General features: G+C 33.7%; 1 pseudogene; it reads right to left on the bottom strand.

The window, feature by feature from the left end:
* Positions 1-24,273, bottom strand: part of LOC149572473 (choline-phosphate cytidylyltransferase 2-like) — a 52,865-nt pseudogene extending 28,592 nt beyond the window's left edge.
* Positions 24,274-27,082: the final 2,809 nt, after the last annotated feature.

Genomic DNA, 27,082 nt, shown 5'->3' with positions numbered 1-27,082 from the left:
ATGCAGGAAGGAAGTGCCATGCTCATTCCTTGCTAATTCTGGTTTTCCTGTTCCCATATAATATCTCGACCCTTTTGATTGTAAGAAGAGAAAATTATGTATGTTCATGAAAGATGAAGTCATCAATTGTAGCAAACAATTACAAAAGGTTTGCTTATTAAGACTATCACCAGATAACAAAATTGGAGTTCTGGACTGATAGTCATATATAAATTCATGTGCTGCTTATTGTAATTGGATTTCAAGTATGTTTTCGTTACTGTTATATAAAGTTAATTCAGCTTTGGCTATGATTCTTATATTTCACAGTTCCTCAGTGCTGTAAAAGAAAATTATCACATATAATATAAAATCAAAGGGGTCTTTTCTCACTTTGGAGACTTAGAAAATTTATTACTATTGTTCCATATAAATGCGATATTTTACTAGTCAAGCACTATTTGGACTTATATGAACATCCTTTGTGTTTGAAGATCTCTACATTCCATTACATGGAATTAATGTTTTGGAGTGTGATAAAATAATTACTAGTTTTGTAGGACTATTGGTCGGTATACATTTTGTTATTATGAACTGATGAACAATATAATTTTTAGATCTGTCAATTGTTTTATAATATTTTGTTAAAATTATAATCCTATAGGCACTAGATACACCTGTTAAAAGTATCTGAATTAAAACCCTAATAAGCATAAGGGTTAGTAACTTTTCATGGTAGCTCAAAAATATTCTTCAATGGTATGTACTTTGTACATTTATTTGATATCCTGATTTCGACTTTGATTTGCTGGACTTTGCGAACAAAACTGCTAAAAGGTGCATTAAGCATTTAATTTATCATATATTGCCTTAAGATACTTTATAAAAAATTCAATTTTACAATAACTTCAAGGATAGTGTAGCCATTCAACACTTGGTGTTCTTTTGTAATTGTGGCTTGATGTTACTCTTTACCTTGTACCAAACAGGGGTCTTCACTTAGTGCATGTACAAAATATTAACATTATTTTATTTAATGTGTTCTGATTAAATGTAAAGATAGCTTTTGAAATTTTAGTATGACATTTTGGTTTCTTCAATAAAGAAATGGACCAATTGATGCCTATGCACATATCTATTATTTTCCATGCTTCACTGGAGCAAAATTTAAGGAGTTTATTGTGTTGCAGTGTTTTCTTGAGGAGAGTCGCTCTTTGATGTGTTTGCTAGCTCATTGAGGAAGTACTGAGACATATCTTAAAGTTCCTTTCCAATAGGTAATCATGATTTCATGATTTTGACCCTTCATTTTGGAGCTTTGTTCTTTTTTGGAAAAAAATCAATCACTTGAAACCCAATCAAAAAATGTTTCAAACTTTAATACCTACCATCCTTTGCTTCCAATTTAAAATAGTAAAAAATCAACAATTATAAAGTCTAAAAAATAATTAAATTTACTATTTATTAAAGAGAGTGTTTTATCTTAAACTAATCTTTTCTATGTATTGTTTATGTTCTTCTACAACTTTCTTTCCCATCTTTCTCATATTAATACTTTAAAAAAAAACCATACATATTCAATGACTTTAGTATAAAGCACAAAGAATCTACAATAAATAAGCATAATTGATTATGCAATATTGTTGTCCTTTTCTTTAAGTAAATCAACTTTAGTTGACTACTATTTGATTCAATGGTCCATTACTATTTTGTTTTGTTTTTTTCTTTTACTAATATAAATGTTTCAAGTTGTTCATTAAATATTTAATAGTGTACAAAGATGACAATTGATTGTAGTTTCTTTTTAAATAAAGAATTATTTGATGTTAAATATTTGTAAAAAAAAAAAAATTGTTTCCTAGTTTTCAATTTCTCTAGTTTTTTAATCATATAATTCTTTTTTTTAGGATAGACAATTGGTTTTTGATTTTTCACACTGCAAATATACTAAAAACAAAACAAAATATACTTTACTTCAAACTTCAAGACACAAAGAATAGATAATTTAAATTGTCGATATCTTTTCTATATGCAGAGTTTAGTTATAATGTGCTTATGCTTTTGTTAGGGTTTCAGTTGGTATTGTTTAACCTTGCATAAGATCTCAAATGATCCAAAGTAGTTGATTGCAAATACGAAAACACCAGGTAAACTATCAATTTCTTCATCACATGTGTAAAGTCATAATTGAAATGCTTGATTGCTTCATATTTTAAATCATTTATTTTGAGATTGGTTTAAAACATATATAATTAGATCTTCTCTGTAGTCTTGTATATATACAAACACATACACATATATATACATGTGCAAAAAAAAATACCTTTTACAATGTATTACTAACTGAATTTTCTAATCTTTGTCACTTACTGAATATTTTTTCCTCCCAAAAATAGATATCAATTGTCAGTTCCAATTTCAACACATTGCATAAGGAATCAAGACACAAGTAAGTTATTTGTTACTTCTCCATTTCAAAAACATTTGTCATGTTTATTGAATCTAATAGTCATATCTATATTTTTTGATATAGGCAGCATAGTGTTCTATTTTCCTTAAAATAATAGTCATAGTTAGATTCTATGAACATAGCCAAAATAACTACATAAGATGGTGGCACAGAAAAAAAGGAAAATAGAAAGCATTGAAACTATAGATGTGGAGAACCTTTTAGAATAGTAGGGCAAACACGCTGAAGAATCGACCGAGGGGTAATTGCATTTGCACAAATTTGAGAATTGGGGCACAAAAGATCTCAACTTGGCTTAACTAGTTCAATAATCAATGTCCTTGTAGACACTAATGTTACACAAAGAGCTATGCCTTTATCAACTACCAATACAACAACAATTGTTGTCTCCTTGAAAAGAAGACTAGAATACAAATATGCATTTCAAAAGGGAATGGTATGACTAAACATTATTATACAAGCTCTTCAACAACTAATAACAAGAACACTGTACAAAATGAAGCATGTCAAACTCAATAGAAATTGGAAACAAGTTCTAAAAACAAATAATGAGGTTATTGAAAAGAATGACCTGAATAACATTGAAACTGAGTGTGAAAGTGACATCGAGAATGAACCTTGTGAAACTTTGGTACATGGATTCATAGAATCTATCGACATACATAAAATGCAAGACAAATTGGTTGTTTACCAAGTTGAAAACTACTCTAAATGACCAATCGATGTGAATCTCAAATCAATCTTTTTGACTAATCATATTTATTGTGATATTTCAAATCCCAGATCTTTATATTTCTTAATGGATCTTTTAATGATATGTGAGATCTGTATATTGATTTCAACAGATCTTTTAAAGATATGTGAGATCTATATATTGATTTCATGTTTTTGACCGCTTGCCTTATATATACAACCTTCATGAATGACATAAACACTATTAGTGAACAATGTAAACAGTATCCATTTTCAATATCAACTGGAATCTTGAATAGCAAATTTTTTTTGGGAGTTGTCCTTTTAAAGTAGGCAAGTTTGTGAATCTTGACTAGGCAGTATGGGTTACATTGATCAGAGAAATTGAATACTTTGGGATGCCATTGAAACCGTTATCATCAAGTTGTAGATGGGCGAGATTGGTGAGTTTGGCAAGGGAAAGGGGAACTGCTCCATGCAGGTGATAGGAATGCAATCGAAGATAGGTGAAAGAATACATAGTGGAGTGGGCGCTATCCAACTCATGATTGCTATCGACACCTGACATATTCACTTTGTCAAGGATAAACTCCTTCAAATCTCCCATGTTTCCCATTCACGTCCGCATGTCTGCCATTCTTAGATAGCTCGAGGAAAGATCTAGGTACTGCAAAGTAGACATTTTCCTCAGCTCCATGGGAATATCTCCACTCAACCTAGCAAATGAAAAGACCATGTAGCACAAACTCTTGAGTCTACCCAATCCACGAGGGATGGAAACCCCTTCAAAGTAATTGAGGCTAAGATCGAGGTGCTCCAGGTGTTGGAGATTGAACAATGTGGAAAGAACATCCCGAGTTACATTGCTCAGAGACATACCATTGATGCCTCCATTTATGTAGGGTTTCATGGTTTTACAGTAACTGTTTGTTTAAGTTAATAGTTTGACATTCTTTGGAATTGGGTTGTATTGATTATTTTATATATTCTAATGCATGCATTAGATGCATATAGCCACCATTCAAAACCATGTATTGACCCAATATTCTTATGTTCCACTTCATCAAACTTCTTAGTATTTACAAGTAACCAATCTCAGCTCTATCTACAAACCCAACTAGGCCAGCTCAACCATTTTATGTACATAAGCTCCTTTCTCATTAACATTTCTAAGAGCGTTTTAATAGGATGGATAGGATGATCATCTCGTGGTAGATTACTGCAAGTGCAGCAAATGTGTGGGCAACCTTTTCAATACTCGGCAATTGTGTAGCTATTTGTTTAAGTTAATAAAGATTGTTTTTAGTATTTTCCTTGTAGAAAGACTATTGGGTATGAATTTGTTCATCCTTAGAAATTTAGGGTAGTTTGTATTTGAGTCATTTTTAGCCGACAGGCTATTATGGGTGAGAATTTCATCATAAACCTATCCAACATTTGAAACAACTAACAGTTTCTGGGAAGTGGTTTGACCAAACTGGGTTGCAAATATTTTACAGAATAACTAAATCTTTCAGTCAACATAGTATCAAATAAAATCATCTATCTGATTGGATTGAAATTGTTTGTAATAAAGTGAGATATCATTTGGTTTCATCTTCGTCACCACTGTGCACCACCTAAGATTGATATTAAATAGGAGTTCCCTTTGCGGAGCTGTTGTTGCTAGGAGAAATCATGAGTATACGCAGAATATACTACAGCTGGAAGAGACATGACATTCTCTCATACTCTTGCCTTGCCATTCTCATATCATACTTCAGCTGCTTCAAGAGAATGATCTCTGCTCCACTTCCTTCTTTGACTCCCTCAAGGGGAAGCAAATTATAGCGTTTGGAGTGTGGGACAAAGCAGAGTCCACATTAGCTCTAGAAAAGAACCAACACAACAATCCAGTGAATGGCATATTGGAAAGATGTGGTAGCGAAGGAGGTGAAGTACCATGTATGTCAAATTGTGTACGTCACCTCCTCAAGGCTTGCCCCAAATGCAAGAATTAGCTTTTAAATATATATAGCCTTGACAGACTAGTCTGTGCAATTGTTTTTCTTAAGAACTCTCACATATTTCATAGCAGTGTTGTAAGATACAAACAACTTTGGATTATTTCTGATTTGAATGGGAAATTGAATGAAACTTCTACATTCTTTATTGAACTTTGTGCTCTACTATCATTTTCTAGATCGACACATATTGTCTGTCGAGCATGTCAAACGTACCTTCTTTTGGCTAAAGAAATACAGTGAGATACGAAACCTACACCAGATGCCATGGCCTATCTACCTGATGCCATCCATCATATTGTCAGCCTACCTACTTGGCATTCCAACATGCAGTTCACTCACTATCACATAGTTATTTTTAACATGTCTTTAATATATTTTTTAACAGTGAATATCTTAATATCTTATTTATATTACACTAATTAATTTATTTTAGAATTATATCAAATTCAAATTGATTTAGTATTTGAATCAAATTGTTTTAATGATTTGAGATATAATAATGAAATCTTTTAATTTAGAATTACAAATACTTATTTTGTTTTTAAAATTGTGATAATTATGTATATTTAGTATGATAATTTGTGTTTTGTTTTGTAATTTGAATGATATTACAAAAATAATTTATGTTTTAAAGAATCATTGTTTTTCTTTTTTTAATTGATTAATATTATATGAGATTATATTACAATTTTTTTTTTTTTCATTCTATCTTATAGAAGTCAAAATTGTAGAAATCATAAAATAAAAATAAATTTTAAATTTTTTATTATATAAATATAAAAGATAAGGTAAAATAATTTATATGATTGTACAATTTATTTATTTTTACAAATTCTATAATTATTGAAGTCAAATTAAAATTAAAATTATTTTTATAACTTGAGAATTCTAAAATTTAGTTTAATTATGGTTGGTTTCTATAAGTTTGATTTTTTACAATATTTTTATAATATCAATTTCCTAATTTTTAAACATTAAAAAAAAATGAAAACTAAAGTAAACAAAAATGTACTAATGATTAGAAAAAAATTCTATATACTTGAAGTAAAATTAAAATAGTAAAAAATGATTGTTGCTTGGTAAATTATTTAAGAATTATTTAGAAAGATAATAAAGAAAAAAATAAAAGTGATAAAATAATAAAAGTTACATAGACATCAAATAAATTCACTAAAATAAAAGTATTGACAACATAATCCAAATAGTTTTGAAGAAGCAATGTATTCAAATTTAATGTAATTTGAAACAAAATTAATGATCATTAATAAATTATGTGTGTCAATTTTTATTTTTATTTTTTATAGTTTTTAAATAGCAAAATAAATCAACTTTATAAATAAAAGTTTAGTTTATATAATTAAATTGAAATCAAATCATTTTAATGAAGATTAAAGTGTGTTAACTTAAATTTAATTTTATATATAACATGGTTTTAATCTTATAAGAAATTATTAGTTTCATTTAATCTAAATTAAAAAATACAATTGTCAAGCAAGACCCTACAACACAATGGTAAATTGTGAGCCTCTTATCAAAGAGGTCTTGGGTTCAAATCTACTCGTGATCATGCTTGTTTCAATTTAATTGATGGCACACAATTGTTTTTGAAATTATTTAGATAATTAAGATTAAAAATCTTTGAGTAAATTAATTTTTTTTTTTTTTTAAAGTTTATATTACAATTTAACTATCTAATAATATTGTCTCTTTTGATAAATATATATTTAAATATTTAATTTATTTAAATGTTGAGTGGAACAAATCTATTTGTTCAATAATTATTGATGTGACTCTGTAATATTAATCAATTAAATATTAGTTAATAGTTACTAGCCTGGAATAAAGGCACTAAAATTGTACATATGGATGGGATGACCATGCAATTGAAAGTGGCATGTGAATGACAAGGCTTCCGGTTGACTTAAAAGACCCTAAGTATGTTGATCAATTGTAAAAAAACGATTTAATCATGAATACTTAAATTAAAAACTATTTTTTTATTTTTTTTATTGCTATATTTCTATATCTCCACATAATTGTGTTAATATTTTCATACTTAAATATTATGCTCATCAAATTTACAGATGTATAATGGTTGTGGAAGACCATCTATTGGTGAATGAATGCAATTTGGAGGATGTGGATACAACTAAAGAAGTTGCAAAAATGATAATTAAAGAATTGAATGAAAAAAAGAGTATAGAAGATAAAGTGGTAATTTTGAATTGGACCAAAATGTTCTAAAGAGCTACAAATATGGATTCATTTGGATTTGTGGTGCACTTGACATAGACAAATTCAATTGGAAAATTTATGAGAAAGTAGAATGAGTGAAGTTATTCTTTGAAAAATATGTGAATGCATGGAATCCCCATACTCCATGTAGTAGAAACAATACATGACATCAATCTAAGTTGCAAGAATATCCTTGCTAATCGGAAACAACTTCTATCTTCTCTAGAGATATGTGTATTGACTATGAAAAATTGATCAATCATGTCCAACGACACACACTATATAATGAAGAAATGTGGTTATGCAAATGAGGTACTATTTTTTATTTTTATTACAAAGCCCCTTGGTCTAAAGCATTAGCTCATCCTTGGCTTGTGATAAGTGTGGAAAAAATCTATGTTCCAACAAGGAATGATGTTAGGTTGATAATCCGCTCCTTACTATTGTTCCTACAAGAATCTTAGCAACCAAACCCTACAGAATCTTCTTATTTCTACTTTCCAAGCATGCCACATCTAGGTCGCTACTTTCATTTTCTACATGCATTTCAATATCTTCCTTGCAACAACATAACAACTTGAAAAGCCTTTGACGTACAATTTAAGAGTAGATCACTATGGGAGGTGGTAGATATTGTGTATACACTGAGTTGTAAACCCTCAGAACTACCAATATATGTGGTTGTCTAGTTTGATAATTACAGTGGCTCACTTTGGGACCAAGAAGATCCAAAAAGTTTACCTATAACACATATAACCTTGGGTAATCATAGGATAATGTAATTATCCATCTTATAGGCACTAACCATACATAATTCGAAGGTCTGACACTTCATAAAAGAAAAATTGATATTTGTAAACTAGAATGACATGGTTTGACTTTCACACTTGTATCAAGAGTTAAATCACTAGACAACCTTTCTATAGAGCCAACATCCTCCTTTGATCAATATTCAAGAATGAAAATCAATCCATGTAAAATTATTTAAAAAAAAAGGAAGAATCTTGATTGCAACAACTCTCACTATTGTAAGGAGAGGTATGTGTGCTTACTTTGTTAGTTTTTTAATTGGACATTTCTATGCATTTCAATATCATCTATCATTAATGTATAAAGTTGTTTTGTTATATAGGTATGGAGAAAGTAAACCTATTGTGGCAATGCGTTGTAGTTTACTAATTTATGCATATTTACATATGTCCAATGTCAACTATTAATGCCAGTGTTTACCATAGTTGTATTGTATTTGATGTGTATTATGATGTGGGCATCTATTATGTTTATGTTGAATGAAACTGATTATTAAATAAGTGTTTTATGGAGAAAATGTTCGTAGCATGCTTTGTCTACATAGCTTGAATTTGAAAAATGTTAACTCTAAACTGAGCAAAAACTTCCTAAAGATTCTCATTGTTGAAACTAAAAAGAATACCAAACTAAAAGGTGCAAACTTTGTGTAATGTCTATGCAGGGACCACCATTCATCTAAATTATTAATTAATAAAAAATAATGGAAAACAATTGTATTATGATTTATTTTGATTTTTAAATTATTGAAAAAAAATCTCGTGAACATGCAAAGTTTGACCAAGCAATAAAAATAATTCCATGATAATAAGTAAAGGTTTCTTTGTTGTGATAATAGATGGGTACCCTCATCCAAACAAGCAGTCACTCTAAACAGGACTCTTTAGACTTAATATTAATTATAAAGTAACTCATGGACATTGTGATTTCTATCTTAGATCTCTTGTTTTCCTCTTCTACATTTGTTAGATGAATTTAAGTATCTTGGATTTAATAATTAACTATGTCAAATTGACAATGTTTAATTTTTTTTCGCTATTTATATTCCTTTTATATTGTATTAAATTTGTAACAAAAATATACATGAGCATCATCTTATATAGACTTCCACCTTTTACCACTATCGACGTACCCCTTGCTCCTTTGAGTGCAAGTGCTAGTTTATAATAGGAGAAGATTATTTGTATTGACCAAAAGATAATTAAATGAATTAAAGTATATATAATATAACAGAGAAAAACTAAAAGACTTACCAAATTTGCCAACATTTAAGAAATTATTAGAGATTAAAAAAAGTGCTAACCGCAAATAGTGAAGTGATGCTAGAAAAAATGCTAAATCATAGGTGAATGCACAGAGAGTGAAACATCATGAGAAATGCTCATTGCAAAGAAGAGAATGTGGTTATTGACTACTGGATAAAAGTGGAGCCTATGATCAAATTGGTTGAGAAAAAAATGCTCAAGTGAAGGACATGCATTGAAGACTCCAACAAATTGTCGACCACACCAGTATTTGGCAAAGAAACAGATAAAGAATAATGTTGCTATAGTATAATGGTTAGTCAACAGAAAATATTTTTAAAAAGTGTTCCACTATAGAGAACAAGAATGATGGAAAAAAAAGGTTCAGAAATAAAAAATAAACAACAAAGGCAGATAATAAATAATGCAGTATAAAGAAAGCAAGTGTATTAGCGAATGATTTAAAGTAAATAAATATAGTCTGAAGAAAGAAAATATTCTATTCACGATAAGAGTCAAAATATTGCATATAATTATTACTTGTACAAAAATAAATTTTAAAATTGCAGCACTTATACCAAGAAATCGTAGGGTGCAGAAATCGCCAGAAGGTTGGTTGATTGCAGAATGAGTGAGTGCACATGTACATAATTTCAGAGGGATGAACAGAAGTAATCAAAAACAAATTCATGTTGCAAAGTAAGGAACAAGCTATCTGAGGGTGTCCAAGGCATTGGACTAAACAAGATGGGCAACTAAATAAACTTGAAAGGAAGGTGAAAGGAAGGTTTGAAATGTGAATCGTGCACGAATAGAGTGTGAGAAATATAAGTTAAAATATTTAAATCTCACAACCCTAACTCAAAAAACTTTGCTCGGCACTTAAATATTTGCTCAGCACATGAAGGTGCCAAGTGCCAGTAAGAAAATAGGTGTCGAGTGACAGACAGAAAATAGGTGAGGAGTTAGCTCGGCACATGAAAGGCAATGCTCGGCCACAATGAAATGCTCAGCACCAGTGGATGCCGAGTGAACTCGGCTCCAACTAAGATTTAAAACTTAGAAAATATTAACAACAAAGAGGATGCCGAGTGTTTTGTTTCAAACTGAAAATATTATAACTTAGAGAAATTCAACATGAATGCTTTCACCATTAAAACCAGAAACCCAAAGCTTTAACCTTTCAAACAAACTTGTCAAATGTAATGAATAGAAGAGGAAGATAGATTCAAGTATGCCTGCTTGCTTTCTATTCAATCTTTCATTAAACTATTACAAAATCTGGGAGCATTCAGCTTCAACCAGAAAATCCTAAAATAACCCTAAACTGATAATACTTCAAACTTCAATAAACTTATAAACCTGCAACTCTAATGGCTGCATACAATGGTGCTTGGAGCAATCACTGCTTCAACAGGACAAATCTAAACAACAACAAACTTATAGAGTGAACAGGGGAAACACGTGCAACTGCAGGCACAAACTTCTTTCCTTCTTCCTTCTCTGCTCAGCTCTGCAACTTCTCTCTAATCTACTTGATCTGTCTAAATGAATGAATAATCATTCCTTTTGTCACATTTCATTTTCCCCCTCTTCTGATTTGAAAAATCTCACCTACTCGTATTAATGTTTCTATCTGTTCTGGACGTCAGGGGGGTAGGTGAGCGTTTGGCTATAGGGAGAAACATACGCTGCCGTAATAAATATTCCAACACTCCCCCTTTGTCCTGAGCCAAATAAAACAAGGATCACAACTGATCCACATTAACTGCACCAAGACACTCTCTTAGGTGTACAAAGATTCCAATGCCTAAAGGCTTAGTAAATATGTCTGCTAGCTATTGCCCAGACCTGCAAAAATCCATCTTGATATCCCCATTCTCCACCAACTCTCTGATGAAGTGATATTTGATCTCTATATGTTTGCTTCTCCCATGGAAGACTGGATTCTTGGACAATGTGATTGATGAGATGTTGTCACAATAAATTGTGGTTCCATCCTCTTGCCTTTCATTCAAATCTGTCAAGATCCTCCTTAGCCAAATTGTTTGACATGCTGCTGCAATGTATTCAGCCTCTGCTATAGATTGAGCAACAATAGGTTGCTTCTTGGATGCCCATGAAATTGCACTTGATCCCATATGAAACATGTATCCAAAAGTGCTCTTCCTATCATCTAAACTTCCAGCCCAATCACTATCAGTGTAACCAACCAACTTGAAATCATCATTTGCAGTATATAAAATCTCAAATCCCTTGGTACCTTTCACATACCTTGGGATCCTCTTTCCCTCTTGCCAATGGGAATCCTTTGGTGTTTCCATAAATCTGGAAATTAGACTTACTGCATGCATTAGGTCTGGCCGAGTTGCAGTCAAATACATTAAACTTCCAACCATACTCTTGTATAGTGTTGGATCCACTCTCTTGCTAGAGTCTTCCTTGCTCAATTTCAGATCTACTGCTGTTGGTGTGGGGGTTGCCTTACTATTCTACATTTTAAATCTCTCCAAGATCTGCCCTGCATATTTTTCTTGAGAGATGAAAATGCCATTATGCATTTGTTTTACATCTATGCCTAGAAAGTATTTCAAGAGACCTAGGTTTGTCATTTCAAATTCACTTTTTATGGCCTCTTTAAACTCACTGATTAGAGCCTTATCATTTCCAGTAAAAATTAAGTCATCTACATACAAGACAACAATCAATACATTACCATCTGTTGCCTTGATGTAAAGATTGGGCTCACCATTGCTTTTGCTAAAGCCATTGCTCATCAAATATGAGTCAATCCTGTTGTACCATGCCCGTGTAGCTTGCTTGAGCCCATAAAGAGCTCTCTTCAACCTATATACTTTGTTCTCTTCACTTGCAACTTCATAACCAGGTGGCTACTCCACATACACTTCTTCGTTCAATACACCATTTAGGAAGGCAAGCTTCACATCCATTTGATATACCTTCCACTTGTGCTGAGCTACAATTGCTATGACAACACGCACGATTTCCATTCTTGCAACCGGGGCATATGTCTCATCATAGTCTCTTCCATATTGTTGTTTGTAGCCCTTGACTACCAGCCTTGCCTTATGCCTATCAATCTTGCCTTCAACATTGCATTTGGTCTTGTAGACCCATTTCACTCCAATCACATGCTTCTTTGGAGGCAATTTAGTTAGCTCTCGTGTCTCATTTCTTTCTGTAGCATCTATTTCCTCATCCATGGCATTACACCATTTCTTCTCCTTAATAGCTTCCTCAAAATATATTGGATCACAATGAGAAAATAATGCAAAATTAACACTTTCATAATAATCTTCATACCTTTCATCTTGGTATATCTCCCTAAGACTCTTGGTCTTTCTTGGTAACAGGAAGGAGAGTGTAGGATCAGAATCTTCATTGCTGCTGCATTGCCGACTAGCTCGGTCTTCACTGGTACTCGGCACTGACACTAGGTCATGCCTAGAGGAGCTCGGCAATGATTGAAGTTGCTTGCCTTTTCTTCTATTTGCTCCTTCTTGCTATTCATCAGCATCTTCTTCACTCATAATTGGCACTTTACTTGAAGTGCTCGATGACTCATCAATTGAACCATACCAAGATTGATTTTCAAGAAATTCCACATCTCTTGAAAGAGTCATCTTGTTGTTCAATGGGTCATACAATCTGTATGCCTTAGATTCTGGGCTATACCCTGTGAAAATACATTTCACACCTTTTTCATCCAATTTCTACCTTTGCTCTTTCGGCACATGTGCATATGCAACACATCCAAACACCCTTAGGTGTTCAACTGTCCATCTTCCTCGTGACCATGCTTCCATTGGAATTTTGTCACATACTGCCTTTGTGGGACACCTATTGATTAGGTAAACTGTTGTTGCCACAGCATCTTCCCAAAATTCAGTTGGGAGACTTTTCTCTTTCATCATGCTCCTTGCCATTTCAACAATGGTCCTATTCTTTCTTTCAGCCACTCCATTCTGATGTGGTGTATAGCTGGTTGTATAGAAGAAAACTACAAACAAAATTAAATGTTTTTATTTGAATATGCAAAAGAATTATATGTTTTTATTTAAATATGAAAAAGAATTATAAAGATATATAGATTAATCTGTAGGAAGCTGGAATGAGTGATATGCAATAAAATGGATTAGACTAAAAAAGTTGCAAGAAAATGAAAGAGAAAATATATAGATAATAACTTGTTAGAACCAAGCTATAAATCTCTGGCAGCAAGTCATCCCAAGAGGATTATTGCAATAGAAATAAAAATTTATAGATTTGAATTTAAAAAAAAAATGCAACAAAAAAGGGTTAGTAATGAAGCTTAAAATTCTCTTCTCCTCTCAACAAGAAACCTCCAATATGGTAACCTTCACACAAACTCAAACAAGGATTAGATAGCTCTCATACCATGTAAGAAGATTAAGAATAAAATGAAATGAAATAAATCCAAGAGTGTTTGATGTGAAAATAGTTACTAGAAACTCAAATCCAAAGAGAGAATGGAAGAAACAACAACCACCAATGTATCAACAAGGGGAGACAAAGATTTCAAAAGGGGAAAGCAAAGAAAACACCTTGTGAATATATGAATGAGGCAAAACCTAAAGAATGAAAGAGAGAAGAAGAAGAGATATGGAGTCATTGGCTCTTTAAAAAGGTACATGGTGAATGTGTGTTTTTAAGGATGAGAGAGGAGCATTTCTTTTATAGAGATGAGAAGAGGAGTCATTTAGCAACTACCATGTGAACACTTGCCACATTCATAAGTGTCTGCATAACAAGTGCCATCATCCTCTTAAGGAGGAATAACTATTTTCTAATGTCAGACAAGGTAGGTAGCATGCTTAGTCCTTAGCTTAGGCTTTCTCTTAGCCTATTAGGGTTTCCTTTGATACCCTAATCCCTAGAGGATCTCTTCCCTATCCTCTAACTACTCCCTACCTAGATACACCAATGGGTTTTCTTCCTGAACTCATCAATGCCTCTTCAAGCCACTTTGCCGATTACAATTTTTTATCCCTCTTCACCATTCATGCCACTTTGAGGAGTAAGGGGTTCCCTTATGAAGTGTTGGACATCATCTAACCTTTTTGGACACAAAAAAAAAGGGTTTTCTATTGATTTTTGCAAAACTGCCCAAGTTGCACCAATTAGGCCTAATTGAATTAGCTCTCCTACTTGGGTTTTTGGGTTTTATCCCTAATTTTCTCTAAACAATATGGGAAAAAAAAAACTTAATATTTGAGTACCCTTTTGGAAAAACTCAAGGATTTTGTGGGTCTCGGATCTCCAAGCCATCTTTACACCTGAAAGTAAATTTTATGCCTATAATTAAGGGTTTCACAATAAAGATGATACAGTTGACTAAGGTCTAATTATTCCCTCAACAAAACTTATTATGAGACCTTATCCTTTGGCATATAATGACATCACTCACCCTTACTCCTTTAACTCTTGGTTTGAAGTATCCTTCACATTCAAACCCCAACACCTTCCTACCAATATTGTGCCTAAACAAGTATCAATTACTTGCGTAGGGAAACAAATTTGAATTACTTAACCAATTCTCTAGGGCCCCAAAAGCTATGTACAATATGTACACTAGCTCTACTCCAATTTCCCCTGAGTCCATTAAGAACTCATGGTAGGAACTCACGGGGGAGCCATTCTTGCATAAATGGTCAAAACTAGACTAGCACACAGTGTATTTACAAATGAATTTCAAAACCTACTTAAATGAACACCTACAAACTTAAAACTTGAATGGAAATGTTTTGCATCTTTGAGAAACTTTGCTTTCCTTCACTTGGAAGCTTCCAAACCTATCTATTATGGTCTCTTAATGATCTCTAGGAATTATTTAGCCTTTAGGACATCAATTTTCAAAAAAAATTTCACTCTTGTCTATTTGACAACTTTTGCACAATTGACATCTTTTCTCTTTCTTGCTCCAAATATCATGTAGGATTTCTAGTCCATGAAATAGGATGTAAAAACATCATGGAGGACAAGATAGGTTAAAACCTACATCTTCCTTAAGCTTTATGGTCCTAGACCCATGACCCCTAACACAAGCGACACTTAACAACCAAACCAAAACTACTAAAATGAAAACTTCACCTAGGAACAACTCAAACAAGGAGATGACCTTGAAAGGTCCAAACTCACACTCCTAACTTTGATAGAGTCAATACATGTCAAAAATCCAACTAGAAACCAAAACAAAGAACTAGTCCTAGGGAGTTTGATTAAGGTGCTCATGCATCATACTCCCCCAAACAAAAAGAAGTTCATTCATCCTTGGATTAGGTACGGGTGGAATCAATTCCCAACCTCTTGAAGTATGTCTCTCTAATCCAAGTAGCATCAACATCATCCTTGCCAAGCCATTTGATAAGATGTTCTAAGTAGTCTTTCTTCCTAGTATGCTTGTAGATCCTTGAATCCAGTATCCTATCTACTTGCAAAGGTGGAGTTGGGGTTAGGTATAGGTTTGATACATCTTATGTGACCTCTTGAAGACTCTAATCAACATCATGGAGAGGTCCTTTTTAGGAAAAAAAATCTGCAACATTAAAAATGGGGGACAATCCAATGTCTTTAGGAAGTGCCACCTTGTAAGTATCGTTGCCATACTTGGCAAGTATTTTGCAAGGGCCTAACCTTCTCATCTGGAGCTTGTGTGGTATCCCTTTTGGCAATCTCTGTTTGTTTAGGTGCACCATCACGAGATCCCCTATCTAAAACTATAACTCCCTCTTTGAGGCATCCACCTTTTGCTTCAATTTGTCAGCATTTTCAATTAGTGTCTTCCTTAAACTTTCATGGACTTCCCTCATGGATTGGGAAAAGTCCTCAGTATAGCCACTTCCTTGTACTCCATTCTTCAACTCTCTCAACTCAAAAACTCCTCTAGGATGAAAACTATAAACTATTTCAAAAGGACTCTTACCTATTGATTTATTCATTGTGTTCTTGGTGCATCCTTACCAAATGAAGCAACATACAAGTTCACTCTAGACCAAAATGTAGAAGTGGCAAGCCAAGTGCAAGAGCTGATAGACCAAGGCCTAATCAAGAAGAGCATAAGCCCATGTGGAGTCCCTATTGTACTAGCATCCAAGAAGGGGGGGAAATGGAGACTATGTATGGACTCAAGGGCAACAAATAGGATCACAATCAGGTATAGGTTTCCCATACCTAGGATTGAGGATCTCATGGATTGTATTGGAGGGGCAATGTACTTCACAAAGTTGAACTTGGAAAGTTGATACCACCAAATTAGGATTAAGGAGGGACATGTGATGAGAACCAATTATAACCTATTTAATGCTTTATTTTAATCTATCTTATGCACTTTCCTACATACTTCTCTATTCCATTTGTATCCCATTTCATTCCATTTTACCATTATAATGTTGCATATAGTTCGGTATAATTAAGTAGTATTTAATATTGTTATGGGATTAAAATATGGAAAATTCATTATTGATTATGTTTTACTAATCTTTACTACTGCAGCATGTTGATTCGTCGTTGTAGATCTTCCTATTATTTAACAACCTCCTATTGTCTATCTATCAGGACTGCAACTTCCTATCACCTGTTAGTCGGGACTGCAACTTCCTATCACCTTCTTCACCAGAATCTGCTATCTAAACAATTGTTCCTGTCATCTTCCATGTAGATTTATTTGATTATCCACTTCAACATTTTGTATATTGTCATGCATGTTGTTTGATTACCCAATTATTTCAACAGCTTTATTGAGGATTACAAAAAAGAATGCATTTATTGGCTTTGAGGAGGATCTCCAAATATTATAGTATCCTATTATTATTTGTTTTAATAGGTGGCTGGTATCCAAGATTTTGTACAGATTATTATGACATCATTTCTTATTTCTAGCCATAGTTATAAAAAATTTGTTTTATTATGTGGCCAACAAATAATATTATGTAAACCAATTATTTTCAACTTGTTGGCCACATTCAAAAACAAATTACTTATTTTAAAATTATTTGTTACAAGCTGCACTAATATAAGCAGCATATGTAAACATTGAATGTAATTCATTGGTATCAAATTGTTAAGAAATAAAATTATTGTGTTGATTCTTTCCATCATAGTTTTGTAAGCTTTATCTTTGTCATCTGTTGGAAGGAAGGGCACCCACTCTCCAGCAGCTGATAGACTGTAAATAATTTATTCTAGTGTGTTTTGACATTTGTTTATTGTGTTTTATATTGTTATGTTTGATAGTTTAATAATTTATGTTAGTTAATATTATATTTCTATATTCAATGAGTGTTAATAATCTATGTTTATTTCAATGTTGCAGATCTAGTTGATATGGCTTTCAAATTTGATTTCTATTATAATCTATCTTAATTTCTATACTGTAGTTCTTGTCACATTTTTGTATTGTATTTCATGTAGAATTTTAATCACAGAATTAGAAGAGAAAGAATTGTGCATTAAGGAATTATTTTTTCAGATTAACCATCCATATCTTGTGCACGTTTATGGTCTGTAGATGAGTTTGATTTGTATTTGAGAGTTTTGTTTTTAGATTAGTAGATCTATTGAAATTGTTATTGCCAAAAAATTATAGTTCATGTCACTTGGAAGTGATAGTTCCTGTCGCCATAATTATTTTAGTTTGCTGTAGATTTATTCTTGTGTATTCTAGATGCATTCATAATCCCTCATCTCATAACCAACATCCCTTGATGGCATATTGCTCGGACACCTTTCACAAACTTATGCTCTCGGATTGACACGAATAGACCAAGCTGAATTTCATTATAAATTGTTAATTATTTCTTAATTATTTGCCCTAGTGTTGGCCTATCAAGATGAATGGAAGACAACATTCAAGACAATATATGAGTTTTATGAATGGATTGTGATTCCATTTGGTCTCTCTAATGCTCCTAGCACATTCATGAGGCTCGTGAATGAAGTGCTTAAAGACTTCACTAGAAGGTTTGTGGTTGTATATCTAGATAATATACTTATCTTCAGCAAGACAAAGGAGGAGCACATCAAGCATGTGGAAGAAGTATTGCAAAGACTTCATGAGGAGAAGCTTGCTAAAAATCTTAAGAAGTGTGACTTCTTCAAGCAAGAGCTTATGTAATTGGGCTTTGTGGTGTCTAAGGGATCCTTGAAGATGGATCAAGAGAAGCTTTTTATTATCCTCAACTGACCACCACCTACTACATCTACTGAGTTAAGAAGCTTTCATGGTCTAGCTCAATTATATAGGAAGTTCATTAGGAACTTTAGTGGCATATGTGCACCTTTTCTAGATACCATAAAGGGTAGGGTCAAGACTAATTATAGATGGACATTAGAAGATGAGAAATCATTTAAGATGCTAAAGATATAAGTAGGTACCCAACCTATTTTGCAACTTTCTAGTTTTGAGAAACTTTTCACTATAGAGTGTGATGCAAGTGGCCTAGTAGTAGGGGGAGTGTTAAGTCAAGAAGGTAGGCCATTAGCCTTCTTTAGTGAAAAGCTTAATGAGGCCAAAAATAAGTATTATTCGTATGATCTATAATTCTATGCCCCAGTTCAGTCTCTTAGGAAGTGGAGACACTGCCTATTGCCCAAGGAACTTGTTGCATTTACTGACAATCAAGCTCTCAGTTATATCAACACTCAAGAAAAGTTAAGCAATAGAAACTTGAAGTGGATGGAGTACTTGCAAGCTTTCACCTTCATAATCATGCATACAAAAGGGTGGATGAACAAGGTGGCAGATGCATTGAGCAGGAGATTATTAATAGTCCAAGAAGTTTAGTTGTATAGCATTGGGATAGAGAGCTTAAAGAGTCTCTATAAGGAGGATGAAGATTTTGCAGAGGCTTTTAAGGTATGTTCTAATTTTGAGAACCATTTTTATAGTAAGTTCCCTAAATTTACCTTATAGGATGGGGTGCTATTTAAGGGGAACTAGTTGTGTGTACCAAGGGGTTCAATAAGGGATAACCTAATATAGGAGAAGCACAATAGAAGCCTAAGTTGACACTTTGGTGTGAGCAAAATCCTAGAACTAGTTCAAAGGTTCTATTATTGGCCTAAACTAATTAGAGATGTAACTAGGTATGTAGATCAGTGCATGGTATGTATGAAAGCTAAAGGTGGAATGAATAATGCAGGTCTTTATCAGCCCTTATCAGTCCCAAATAGGCCATGGGAGTGTATGAGCATGGACTTCATAGTAGGTCTACCCAAGTCAGAATAGGGTTATGATTGTATCTATGTAGTTGTTGACAAATTCACTAAGATGGGGCACTTCATTCCATGTAAGACTACCAATGATGCTAGCCACATTGCATACTTATGCTTTAAGGAGGTCGTACATATTCATGGACTTCTATTAAGAATAGTTTCAGATAGGGATGTCAAGTTCATCAATCACTTTTGGAAGACTTTGTGGAGCAAACTTGGTACAAACTTGTCATTTGGTTCAGCGTGCCATCCTCAAACTAATGGCTAAACTGAGGTGGTTAATAGGGTGTTAGGTAATCTCTTAAGATGCCTAAGGAGTATGGGAAAACATGGGATGTTATCATTCCCCAAGTCGAGTATGCTTGCAATGACAATAGGAATAGGACCACGAGCATAAGCCCTTTTGAAATTGTGTATGGAATGCATCCAAGGGGTGTATGTGAATTGAGGGATCTTGGAGGAATGGAGCATAAAAATGGACATGCTGAAGATTTTTCCCAAACCATGAAAGAAATCCAAGAACAAGTCAAGAAGACTTTCCAAGATAATACAAAAAAAATTGAAAGCCAGGGTGGATGAAAGAAGGAAAGACATTAGTTTACTATTGGTGACTATGTTATGGTGCATTTGAACAAGTCCGGATTGCAAAAAGGTATGCCAACCAAGCTACAAATGAAAAAAGTGGGACCTTGCAAAGTCATAGCCAAATATGGAGCCAATGCCTATAAAATTGATTTTCCATTAGATTTGGGCATCTCTCCTATTTTCAATGTGAAAGATTTTGTTGAATTCAAGGGTAAATTGCCTCAAAGCATTCATGGGGTTAGTAGTGATCTGGAGCCTACAGTAGTACGTGCATCAAACAAGTTGGAAGTTGAGCAAGTGTTGGATTCCAAAGTTAAGAAGGCCACCAGGCACCAAGTGTGCATGGAGCACCTCATCAAGAGGAAGGGAAAGCCTAATTCTAAAGAAATGTGGGTCATTGAGGAAGATTTCAACAAGACAAGCATCCCCTAAGACTTATTGTCCATAGAAGTGACATAGTTTTCTTTTGTTGGGGAGTATGGTGCAAGGGCGCCTAGGTAGGCTTGTTGAAGACCTAGGGATCCTAGGATATTTTTTCTTGTAGTCGTCATATCCATAGCACTAGGTAAATAATAGGACTAACCTAATCCTAGGTTGCGGTGAGTTATGGTGTGAAAGCTTAATGAGGCCTAAGTTGCTCATAGTTGCTCAATGAGGTCAAATTAAGAATCTTTGTGTTTAGTAGGGTAGAATGGTCAAATAAGTGGTTTTAGGACCTTCTTACATGTTTTTCATCCATTTAATGCTTTTGGCAAGTTTTTGTAAATTTGGAACAAGTTTGAAGATCAAACGCTCAAAGATGTAAAAATTGCTCAAAAATTATCAATGTTGTCATTGACAATATTGACAACTTTTTGTTGTGTTTGAGAAACTTTGTAGTTAGGAGTAAATAACTGTTTGAAATAGTTAGGATAGGAGTTGGGATGGGTTTATAAGGTCATCCTTGACCTTTTGACAGGGTTGGAAGTTTGAGAAATTCTGGTGTGTACAAATAGTTAGCAAGTTAATTAGTTACAATTTTATGCTTTTGAGGATCTTGGCATTTGAATGATTTGAATTTGGATATATAGTGTTGGAAAGTGTTAAAGGAGTATGATTTGTGATTATTTATAGTTTTAGTTTGTGTTTTTGTGAGGTTTTAGTTGCTTGAATAAATTGTTTTGTCTTCTATTACCCTGTTGTTCTAAAACAAGTGCTTGAGCAAAATGAAGTTATAACTCCCTCTCCAGTCGTAGCATTTGTACAACCTCTTGAGATTTGGGAGATGACTCCTTGTACATATTGTATAGAGAAGGAGGGGCCTTGGGAAGCAAGACAAGCATTTTCATGGTGATGCCCTAGGCGAGCCAATGATGCATGACTAGGGATTACAGTCAAATGCAAAGTTGATAAGTGGGATTGAAGGCATAGTTTGCTTCAATAAAATTTTGTGGAAGACAAAAGCACATGTGGAGAAGCCCCAAACTCTATAGGAGGCATCAGTGAAGGCTACATGACGGTTAGTACTTCATTCTTTTTCAAACTAGTTTAAGGTCTTGAGAATCCTTCTTTTTTGGCTAAAATTATGGTCGCACTGTATAGACTAGTTGGAGAATCAAGAACACCATAATCCTTAAGATCTCTGAAAAGGTTATTAAGAGTAGGGGTTAGTTCACCCCCTTGTTAAGGAGTTTTTCAAACTATTTGGGATTTTCCTCATTTGGAGGGCTAATTGCTTGTAGCCCTATTACAAGCATTTTTCTATAATCTTGCATGAGTTTTGGAACTTGATTAGGGTTTCAAATTTGGTTGTGGTTGTGGACCTTGAAGGAGATCCAAATGCCTTCTTAGATGATCATTCCTCCATTTGGAGTGTCATTTGACTTGTTGGGGTTGGTTGTAGTCTTATGTGAAGAAGTGGAAATGTTGAATCAAGCTCAAGGAATGGTAATGGAGAGTTGATCTTACTAAATGGTGTGCACTAGTTGAATAGCTTAGGTCCTCATTGTTAGGATCCTAAAGTGTTGGTCTTTTCAAACTACCAAGTTGATCTAAAACCCAATACCAGGATGCAGAAGATAAGACTCAATCTAAGGGTTAGCTACTTCCTATATTCTACTAAATTCTCTTCAGATTTGGACCAACATTAACAGAATCATACGGATTCTCTACACTTTAGGCTATGCAAGGCCTAGGCAGGTGCACCTTAGGGATGGGAATGTGACTGGTCTTATGATTCTTTCTTCAAACATGTGCTCACTGATATTCTTTTCTTCATATCTATCCCCTATAGCAAAAATGGTCAACACGTCTTCTTAGATTTGCAAAGACTCCTTGATTACAATAGCTAACTGATAATTCAGAGGGAATTATTACAAATAAGCAATGACTAGTAGTTTGTTTGGTCATACGAAAAAGTAAAACTAATTTGATTTATAATTTATGCTTTGTGCAACCATATGAATTCTTCAATTTGCATCTGAATTGATGATCAGTGCCTTATCCATTATTACACAGAGTCTACCCAGTAAAACTTTGACCTAATAAATTGCCTTACAATTAATTTTATTAGCAATTACCCCTAAATTTCATTCTTATGAATATCCCTCCCATACATCTAGAAACCCTATTAATTCAATGAAACCATTTACTTAACTCCTTGAATTAAAAGAAATCAATGAAAAGAAATACAACCCATCCAAGTTGCATTCAAATGAAATAACCGTATTCATTTCAATCTCAAAATAATAGACACATAGAAATGGAGACAAAAATTTAGAGACACAGTTATTGTAAAACCTTACCTTGTATTAATCTTCCTTGAAAATCCATATAATATTGGTATAATACTCAAATATAACTCAAGATATGACAAAAATATCATTCAACATTCACTTATATTCTCAAATTTTGCAAAATGAATACAACACAAAGTTGACACAAAAATTAATTGGACTGGCTGTAAGAGTAGCATAAACACTAAAAATTGTATAGACTTTGGACCTCAACTCCACATCTTGGAAATCCTTTGATAGGAAGGATTGTAACAAGCTTTAGACGGAAGGACAGATGTCAAAAAACTACTAGAGGTAGGATACAAAGATATTTTACATTGTTACACTACAAACATTCTTTGTACTTGGATCAAAATTCTAGATACAGTTGCAAAAGTGGCAATTTGCGCTTTCAGCAGGTGTCTTGAGAATCTTTATGTTGGTCTTCAAGCTCCTCTCACTTACTGTGCCTTATCTTTATCAATTTTTCCTCTAAATGCATCTAACTGCATGCTTGCATTGCCTAGTCACTCTCCCTGGATGGTAGGGCCTTTATATCTGCAATGACTTCCCAAATGGCTATGTTTGTGTTATATCAAGCTAGGTGGCGTCTCTAACTGCATCTAATTTTTTGAGGCATTTGTTCCACTTGGCATTTGTTTTTGCCTTAACCTCTACAGATATCTTTGACATAAATCTGATTCTAACTTGTAGAGCATGTCAATCAAGTCATAAACCACTACTACACCTACCTCATCATTATAGCATGTTAGGAATCTAAGATGGTTTAAAATAATATCAAAAGATGTTGACCGTTCCACCCAGTCCTTAACTTTTCCATCACTTTCAAAAATTGTAGGCATAAAATTGGGTGTTCTTGTGGCAATTTCTTTCATTTTATTCTAGATCAATTGCAATTTTCCACAAAAGAAACCATTCAAATCTCTTACTTTATTTATCATTTTTTTGGTATTTAAAATAGTTACCTTCGGTAGATCTTTCTTGTGTGCCAACAAAGGTACCAAACAATCAAAGAATGGAGTATAAGGACCTCGTGTGGTAAAGAGAGGAGATAACAGGGCAATTGCCTCTGAATATATGTACTCTGCTCCCTGCAACACAAGATAGTTTCTATGCACATTTCGTGAGACCAGTTTCAATGCTTTTATCTTATGAATCATCAAATTCTCGATTGTTTTGATTTCAATCTTCTTGTTTGATTCCAGATCTTCTTCATCTACTTCCATGGCTTGACCTAATGTACCTTCTATCTCAGTTGCTGGGCCCTTTGTCTAGATGTCTTGGTCTTTCACGTCTATAGCTAATCTAATAGTATTCCTTAATGTTGGTACCTCATTTTCCAACTTGAGGGTTTTCTACTCCAAGACATAAGTCTTCTTCATTTCTTCCTCATAGTGCCTCCTAGTCTTGATGTACCACTCATAGGCTCCCTCCAACTATGCTTGAAGGACATCAATCGATGCCATAGATGTTTGCATCCCATATATCCAGCTGTTGGAGGTGGAGTGCACATTCCAAACTATCACACTCCCCCTTGGGGTAGGCTTTTGATCCTCTGGAGATAAACTCCATATTGCCATTGTTTGAGCATCAATATTATAGGTTGACCCTCTCAATTCTCCAAGTTGATTTTCATGTTCAAATGAAATAGACTTGTCTTGTCTTCTCATCTGGTCTAGTAGAAAAGAGGAATTGATATCCCATCCTAGGAAGATAATCATGTCATTCTTCTCACTAGATCTCTCACCTCTTCCATAGTGAGGGTTTCACTAGCAGGGTTATACTCATGTAGCTTCTTAACTAACTCAACAACCACCTCATCAGAGTCACCTAGCTTCATTTGCAAAACCATTTCATTTTTTTAAAACTTGAGCAAGAATCTTTTAAATTCTTTAGTCTTGATGAAATTGTCATCACTCATAAACTCATTTGCTTCTATGATTCGATCATCACTCATCTGAGCTTGTAGTTGTAGCTTCTTAGCTCTTTGATCATCCTCAAAGCCCTGAGGTATCAGATATCTCCTTCTAACATCATCAAAATATTGGCTACCACTGGGCAAGATTTGCAAGGCTTTTTGTTGAGCCTTTTGTGGAATTTCCACCATCTTTTGTTTCTTATTCCCTTATTCTGCCCATTCTAAACTCTCAGGTTGATCCACTTCATCATCATTGACTACAACAACCATGTCCTCATTAGACTAGTCATGATCTACTTTCTTTCATATATATTCAGGCACTTACGCTGATATTTCATCAAATTTGTCTATACACTTATCCAATCTTGTAGTAATCTTCTTTAGGATAGAATCCCTTAAAAGACGGATCTACTTTTTTCATCTCCTTCTGAAAGCTGAGGAAATCTCTATATTTAATCATCCTTTCTCCATAGATGTTCTCATTCAGTCTATCACTAATGACATCCTCTTCCCACATAGGTTTTCTATGAGGTAAATCGTATGCCCTCATGTTTGTAGGTCATGCCTAACTACATTGCAGGAGTCATATCTTTTGGCTGGTCCAGTTGGCATTTTGTAGCCTCTCAAATAGGCATCAGTTTCTCCTATAACATTCTTGCCTATCTCAAAATCTCCTATCTTAGTGCATCTACACAAAAATGTTCCTTTCTTGACAAGTTTTCCTAAATACTCTATGTTTAATGAGATCAACTACCAAAAAACTTCTATAAACCCTAGTCTCTCTGGGACATATTTAGGTAGAATGTGAGGAGGCTAAGGGCGTTCACATGTTTTGATAACAATTTATTCCTCAAATAGAAAAACACTTCCCTAATCATGTGTTAATTGTTTACCAGCATCAAAACACATTTTAGGTTTAACAATCTTTCTAACACTCCTAAGTATTCTTTCATTAGGCAATCCTATCATTTTAAAAATAGGATGCACAAAATCATTATAAAAAGAAATGACATTTGAATATGCGTAGAATCTTTTCGATAGCCTTGTCCATCCTTTCACTAGCAGCCTTTCTCCCAATTCCTCTATGCATTCGAAAAAGCTTTAATCAAAAGGATCAACATTCTTGAACAAGATCAAATGCATAATCAAAGAGTAGTGATGGAACTTGGAGTTCTACAATTGCACCTGTTGTGCAACAATGATCTCCTCATGAATCTGCCATCTGCCATTTTATTATTAGATGGTGTATGGTTCTATGGATAAGGCCTCATAAAGTTATTTTTTATTATGAGCTAGTTAAGCATTGTAAACTTAAGGCTTGTCTTAAGTATGTATTTAATTTAGTCTATTAGGCCAACTTGTGGATTTAGTGTGTATTTAATGTGAGTGTTTATTTAATGTAACTTGCTAGGCTGACCTATGGCTTGGTTTAGTATAAGTGGGGGGTCTTGTTTTTTCTTTAAACATCAGTTGATGATAAATGAAGCATGGAGTGAATGAGAGGAGTGAATTTTAGTAGAGCTAACTTAGCTAAGTGTGGGCTTAGGAAACAAGAATGTTTCTTGGTGGCTTGCGAGAACAAGTCTAGATTCTTCTTGAGGTTTCTACCAAATTGTAGAGTTGGGCTAGCTAAGGTTTGGATTATGTGAGGTCTTGTCGAATTATTGTTGTATTTACTTATGTTTTTGGTTGTAAATCAGAATGCCTTATAGCTGGGCATGTTGGGTGTAAGTCTTAATGTATTTGATTGCAAATCAGAATGCCTTACAACCGGGCATGTTGGATGTAAATCTTATGATTCTATTGTTAGAATATATGTTGCAATTGATCTAAATATATTTATTATTGTTTATCTTCCTCTGTGAGTTTACTTGATGGGGGCTAGATCATCTCCTTTAGACCCTCACTTGACCTTATACTACATTAGTTTCTCAAGTTTTGAAGCTAGTGTTTGCATCAAGATTTATCATTGTGTTCTCACCTCATGGTGTTCATGATTTAGAGTAAAACAAGTTATCTTGATATAATAGAGTGTAGTATTTTAGTGGTCTTGTTGATTACTACATAAATTGTTTTGGATTTCAAGTTGGAGATTATAGAGAGTTTCGAGATAGTGT

Source organism: Cupressus sempervirens, chromosome 2, assembly GCF_028749045.1.
Source record: "Cupressus sempervirens isolate cs-2001-9-10 chromosome 2, ASM2874904v1, whole genome shotgun sequence".
Taxonomy (NCBI): domain Eukaryota; kingdom Viridiplantae; phylum Streptophyta; class Pinopsida; order Cupressales; family Cupressaceae; genus Cupressus; species Cupressus sempervirens.
Note: the sequence above shows the minus strand (reverse complement) of the source record. Positions and strands in the feature narration are given on the sequence as shown.